The following is a 7,022-nucleotide window of genomic DNA, read 5'->3' as shown; positions in this document are numbered from 1 at the left end:
AACGGAATTCTATTATGCGTGTTATTTCGGCCGTATTTGCCTAAATTGATCACAAAACGAGCCTAAACGACGAAAAGTAAATAGAATGCTTCCAATTTCTAACTAACTCACATAAAAGCATTTAAATGCGAGAATTGCTCGCTTATTAGCCAAATAAACCTAAAAACCGTCCTAAAACCGTACCCAAAGATAGGGGTTTTTGACCCCTATCAGTGTGCCGAGGCGAAGCCGCTCGGGTTGAGCAATGCCGGAGGACTCGCCTGCATAATAGGAAGGCTCGCTCGCAGAAGTCATGGTCCGAGCACCATCGAAAAAGTCAGATGTCCGAGCGCTCCTCAAGGAACCCTCCTGCATGTAAAGACACAATAAACATCCCTAACCACCTCGTAAATAAAGAATAAAAAAGTCAAGCACTCACTGGGATCTCCTCACGACCAAAAACCGCAGCAACAGCCTCCGCTGAGAACACGTCCGCCCCGGGATCCACGTCCATCGCAACCTCAAGAGGGTCCACCGGAGTCAATAACGTCGATAAATAGCGGGCGCGACCCCCTGCATGGTCCCACACATCCCGAGGGGCAAATCGGCTAGTCAAATCGTGACGAATGTCCGACAAGAGCATGGTCCTCACCGCAAACATGGATGCAGGAATCTCGCCAGGTGTCCAATGCGAGGCGCTAACCCCGGTGATGCCCCGGTCGTCCAAGTACCATGCCCGCGCACAAGGACCTGTAAGTACGCACTGTTGCCCCTGGATGCGGGTAACGTAAGCGTAATCGGGACCAAAGTCGAGGTCGTCCCATCTAAATCGAATCTAAAAAAAAGAGCAAAGAGAAGAGTCAGGTGTGATCGAACGAAAATCGAGAATAGTTAGAAGGTATTCACCTGTCCTAAGGTTCGCGAGTCGATCCATGCTAGGAATCGCGCCACTGTCCGCCCCTCCTCGGCCTCCAAATCAAAATCACTCCACCGCGCCATGAGTGGAAGCCTAACCACACGCGACCGGCTCTTGCGGGTGCACGGAAGAATCCGCCTGTCGTAGGCCCAAACCTGCTCGTAGAAACGGATGTCAAAAGCAGAAATCACGAAAAGAATAAGGAGACAAGCCAATGATAGACGACGTACCAGGAGGGCAAAGGTATAACCACCGAAATCCTTGCGCTTCCGGCAAGTCAAATCCAGGAACTTGTACAGAAAAGCCAAGCCGGCTCCTCCCCAATCATAAGACGACACCGCATCCAAATCACGGAAGGCCTGGATAAGACCTGCATGTATCGTCCCGCCCTTAGTGTGGAAGATCGTCTCGCCCAAGGCATATAGAAGAAAGCTGCGAACGGCCTGATCCGTGTCGTCTCGGCCACAGAAGTCCCTGCGACTCAGTAATCCGTAGGTAGTAATAAACTTCGCCGGGGTGGACTTGACACCCGTATAGACTCCTGGTCCAATCAGAGCAGCTAACTCGGCACGGTCAACCCGGGGACACACCATGTCAAAGAAGAGGGGAACCGGGATACCGCTACCCCGCAATCCGGTCAGCAAGGAGAAGTCGCGGGGTGAGATCGTCATCTCCCCGAATGAGAAGTGGAAAGTATGGGTCGAGGCTACCCATCTCTCACATAAGGCGCGAAGGCCGAACCGGTCGCACACTCCGTTGGCGCGAGGCAACGCCAAGGCTCTAAGCCCAACTCTCGTACCCGGGCTTTAGCCGACGGGCTAAGCATGGCATACCAGATATGAATCTCCTCGGTGGTCCCGGAAATACCAATGACCTGGAAGGAACGGAACGGGTAAGGAAAAGGCCAAACTAAAGTCATTACTCCTCGAGAACCTCGTGTCTATGCCTACGTCTAATAAAGATTTGTTAACCTGGTTATTCTTTCGGTTATGTTTAAACCTAGAAGTTCCTATCAGTTAGGATCGTTATTTTGTGAGATTTCATTCGTAGGATCATTTGTATAGAATTTGATTGATTCATTATTCTTTGATGTTCCATTCTCCTGCGTGTTTGCAAGGAGGTTAATCCAATTCTTGTTTGGGTTAAAAGCATTTAATCTAGTCGTTTATTTTTTACTATTCACGTTTTTACTATTCACATGTTACTATTCACGTTTACTATTCACGTGCACTATTCACGTTTTTTCCTTGCGGTTAGCATGCATCATTCATGTTTTTACTATTCACGTGCACTATTCACGTTTTTACTGTTGGCATGCATTGTTCGTATTTTTACTATTCACATGCATATAGTCCCCATTCTTTCGAAAAATAAATAAAACATTGTTCACGTGCACTATTCACGTTTTACTATTCACGTTTTTCCTTGCAATTAGCATGCATCATTCATGTTTTTACTATTCACGCGCACTATTCACGTGCACTATTCACGTTTTTACGGTTGGCATGCATTATTCATATTTTTACTATTCACATGCATATAGTCCCCATTCTTTCGAAAAATAAATAAAACATTGTTCACGTGCATAGAAATTCGCGTTTGCTAACTAAAGGTCTTCTAAACGGCTTAGAGGTTAGCATGCAAATGATGTTCAAAATAGGGCTACTAAAGCCTAGAAGTCTGGTCAAAGGATAAAAGAGTAAAGGGGTACTTACCGGATTAATGTTGGTCCGACTCAGATGAGAAGCAGGATGCTGAAAGGGGACCACTCTAGTCAGGTTCTCGAAACCCGCATCCATACCCTTCGTGCCATCGTATTTATCCGAACCCATCACAAGAATGCTCAAAGTTAGAAGCTAGAGAGAGAGAAGAGAGAGAATGTGTGGGGTTGAAATGAAACCCCACCACCTTATATAGAAGAAGGGAATGACATTCCCGTAAATAGCGAAAAAGGTACGACGTGACATAAAGGTAAAAAGTAAATAATTAATTACCAGGTGCACAGACCTCCGATTTGCAGTCCGTTTCAGCCTGCGTTTTTTCCAGGAGGTGACTAATACCCCAAGAATATGACTCCAGATGATAGTCGAAATTTTACAGAACAGTGGTGCCAGTCAAAATACAGACAACAGTCAACAGAAAAATAATTCTTAGTCTGAAGTGTTCTAGACGAAAAGATAAGGATGTTCCTATCAAACAACTCAAATACCCGAGACAATAGCTCCAGTGAAAATACAGACGACAGTGTTTTAGAATTCAGAATTGCTAGAAAGAACCTTTTTGCTTTTGAGCCATCTTACCTACGGTCCACGACCGGGGTTGCTTTTGAGCCGTCTTACCTACGGTCCACGACCGGGGTTGCTTTTGAGCCATCTTACCTATGGTCCACGACCGAGGTTGCTTTTGAGCCATCTTACCTACGGTCCACGACCGAGGTTGCTTTTGAGCCGTCTTACCTACAGTTCACGACTGAGGTTGCTTTTGAGCCATCTTATCTACGGTCCACGACCGAGGTTGCTTTTGAGCCATCTTACCTACGGTCCACGACCGAGGTTGCTTTTGAGCCATCTTACCTACGGTCCACGACCGAGGTTGCTTTTGAGCCATCTTACCTACGGTCCACGACCGAGGTTGCTTTTGAGCCATCTTACCTACGGTCCACGACCGAGGTAGCTTTTGAGCCATCTTACCTTCGGTCCACGACCGAGGTTGCTTTTGAGCCATCCTACCTACGGTCCACGACCGAGGTTGCTTTTGAGCCTTCTTACCTTTGGTCCACGACCGAGGTTGCTTTTGAGCCATTTTTACCCGCGATCGATTTAGAGACTAGGGTCGCTAGAAAGAGCTGTTTACCCGCGGTCGATTTAGGCTAGGATCCTTAAGAAAAAAGTCCACTGGCAGCCGATTCGAAGGCAAGGACGGAGAGGATCGAAGACGAAGCTGGAGCGCAACGCAGAGATCAGGTATTCTTCCTCCTACTCTATACGTGTCTTTTACTTTAATATGTTTACATTGCATGTGTTGCGTTAGTAAAAAACATTTTCAAAACACACACATCACTGTCAAAATAGGAAAGTATGGGCAACTGTAGACACCGAGTCGGAGGACCTGTGATGAAAACCTGTAACAAGACGGTTGAAGCGGTTGGTTCCGGGAGTTTTAAAGCAAAAAAATATAATAAAAAAACGAGAGGTCAGTAGGAGTTGCGGTCGTCGAGTGGACGGCTCGTGAGTGCTCAGCGACGTGGTGCGAGCGCCTAGCGGCAGTCGGCGAACGACAGCGCAGGGTCGTTGGGCGTTCGCCCAACGCAGGTTGGGCGCTCGCGCCCAGCGGCCGTCGGGCGCGCGCCCAACAGAAGTTGGGCGTACGCCCAACAAAAGTTGGGCATCCGCCCAACCAAGTTGGGCGTTCGCTGTCCGCCCAACATTTTGGGCGTAGGCCCAAAATATTTTTGGCGTAGCCCGACGCCCGTCGGGCTACGCCTAAATTTTTTTGGGATCCGTGCCTATAAAAGGCACGGATCCCCATGCATTAAAAGGGAGAGGATTTTGGGGAGCTTCTCACACTAGAACATTTTCTAGAGAGAGAAAGTTGATTTTTTTTGGGAAAAAAACATTTTTTTTCCCTAAAAATTGAAAATCTCCAAAAAGTTAAATATTTTACTAAAAACACAAAAACACCGGAAAATCACGATTCGTGGAATCCGCCGACTTCAACTGTCAATACCGATCTTGAGGTATGATCCGAGGACTAGACTCGTGTTATTTATTTTAATTATTTTAATTAATTATTTTTATTTTTAGTCTTTATTTTATTTATTTATTTATCACGTTTATTTATTCTCTCGTATTTATTTAATTCTCGTCCCGTATTAAATAAATGTTCGTTTTAGTTTTGAAATAAAAATCTCGTTTTAATATCCAAATACAAACCGTGATCCGATTCGAAGGTAGTTCAGGATTAAGAAACGTTGTAATTATAAGTTTTTGAAAATATTTCTAAATAACGTTTTAAGAGAAAACATCGTTTTAGGAGTCTCCGTTATAGACTATGATCCAATTTGGGTAGTTCGGAGGTCCAAAACGATAGAATAGATCTAATCTAAGGTGTTTGAACAAATCTGGAAAGTATAGGGACTGCTGTTGATATTCTGCCTTTTCTGTCACTAACAGCAGATTACCGACGGATTTTCTGTCGGTGATCTGCTGGAATCCGAAAATTACCCTTCTTAACCCTCTTTTCTCAACTTTTTGATATTTGTACTTGTATATATATATATTTAATTATGTAACATAATTATAAAAATTATTTTTGAGTCCTCTAACTATTAAATACGTATTATATAGCTTATATTTCACATTTGGAATTTAATCCGTTTTGATTTGGTTTTGTAAAGCATTATATTTGTATATATATATGGTTTTTGGCTTATTTAAGTTATATTGGCTATTATTTAGAGTGGAAGTTATTTTCCATATATTTATTATGTAAAACTATTTTGAGATAAAAGTTATTTTCTATTTATGGATTTTGCCCATTATTTTCTGATGACCCGCGAAGCCAAACCGGGCCGAATTCATTACACGGGCCCAGCCCATACTTAGATCCATGGTCTAAGATGGGATGGGACCCGAATAGAGGAAGCGGGTGAAGTGAGTAACCGCCCCGAATTCCTAAATGGAGCACTAAAACTCCCACTCAGGACAAACGATACCACGTTTGTTGCCACGAAAGCCACGAGTGGGTGCATCTCCTAAAAAGGAGTAACCGCCCTCGGAACATGGCCTGGAAGGGGTAACCGCCCTCGGCGGTTACTTAAGAACACTTATAAAAAGCCCCAAGGCCAAAGGGGGAAAGGTACATTCACATTTTTTCCCACAATACTATTGCCAATTTACCAACCCTCCTACAAAAACTGACTTGATCGTCGGAGAGTTTTCCCGGAGATCCTGTCTCCGGTTCTGTTTTGCAGGTAACTACGGCGGAGATCATCAAATCGGATCCAGCAAGTTATCATTGGTGCGGTGAACGTGGACCTTTTTTTACCAACATTTGGTTAAAGTTACACAAAGAACATGTCAGAACCATCACGAACGACCGGCGTTACAACCAGATCCACTAGTATGAACTCAAGGGGTCCACGGATTGCGAATTCGCAACCTGCAAGTACGCAGCCTGTGGTGCCCAGCTCGTCAAGCCCTTCGGGACAATTGAGTCCCTTATTGGAGGTTCAAGTGCAAAATGAAATGGAGATGTCCAATAGCGATTTCGTACAAATGGCAGGACAAGTCTTGGCTTCAAATATGAGCCAAGTGGCGGGGGATCGAATGATTAGTTTGTTAACTGCAATGGCCGATCATAATACCGCCGTGGCGGCTGCTCCTCAACAACCTGTTGTTGTCTCCACACAACCATCGACTACTGCCGCCATATCTGCGCTTCCGCATCCATCTCGAGAGCTAACCCAGATAGGTCAGAGTAGTCGCATGAACCCACGCAGCCATCCAAGCAACTACTCGTACCACGATCCTAGTATGATGATCCATCCGACCTGGAAAACATCCCAACCGACATCGGGAATGCCAGGAATCCTTCCACTACAACACACGGAACCCTTGGTTAACGGGCATTCAGAATTAATGGCGTCTGGGGCGAATACGTTTGGGCAGGAGCACACCTGGAACTTTGACCCTATAACCGGACGACGGCTAGAACCACGGCGAGAACAAATCTCAACATCAATTGGCGGGTGGATGCCACCTAGAGTTCACCAGCAGCGGATGGAAGAAGTTCGGCAAATACCCAATCTTGAGTTGGAAGATCAACTACGGAACATGATGGAGCGAATGGGGTACATGCCTAGGGCGCGAGCAGAGGTGCAGAGTGATTCGCCTTTTGCTCCGTCGTTGCGAGAATTTATACCAGATCACAGGATAAAGGCCCCGGCGATACCTAAATACTATGGGGATCCTAATTCTGATCCCGAGGCTCATGTCAGGAACTACAGAGAATTAATGGATGTTGCGGGAGCGAGTGAAAGTATAATTTGCAGATTATTCTCGACCACTTTGGGCGGAGCGGCATCTGATTGGTTTCGGTCTTTACCTGCTGAATCTATTCACAACTG

The sequence above is a fragment of the Euphorbia lathyris genome, chromosome 10 (genome assembly GCF_963576675.1).
Source record: "Euphorbia lathyris chromosome 10, ddEupLath1.1, whole genome shotgun sequence".
NCBI lineage: Eukaryota > Viridiplantae > Streptophyta > Magnoliopsida > Malpighiales > Euphorbiaceae > Euphorbia > Euphorbia lathyris.
Note: the sequence above shows the minus strand (reverse complement) of the source record.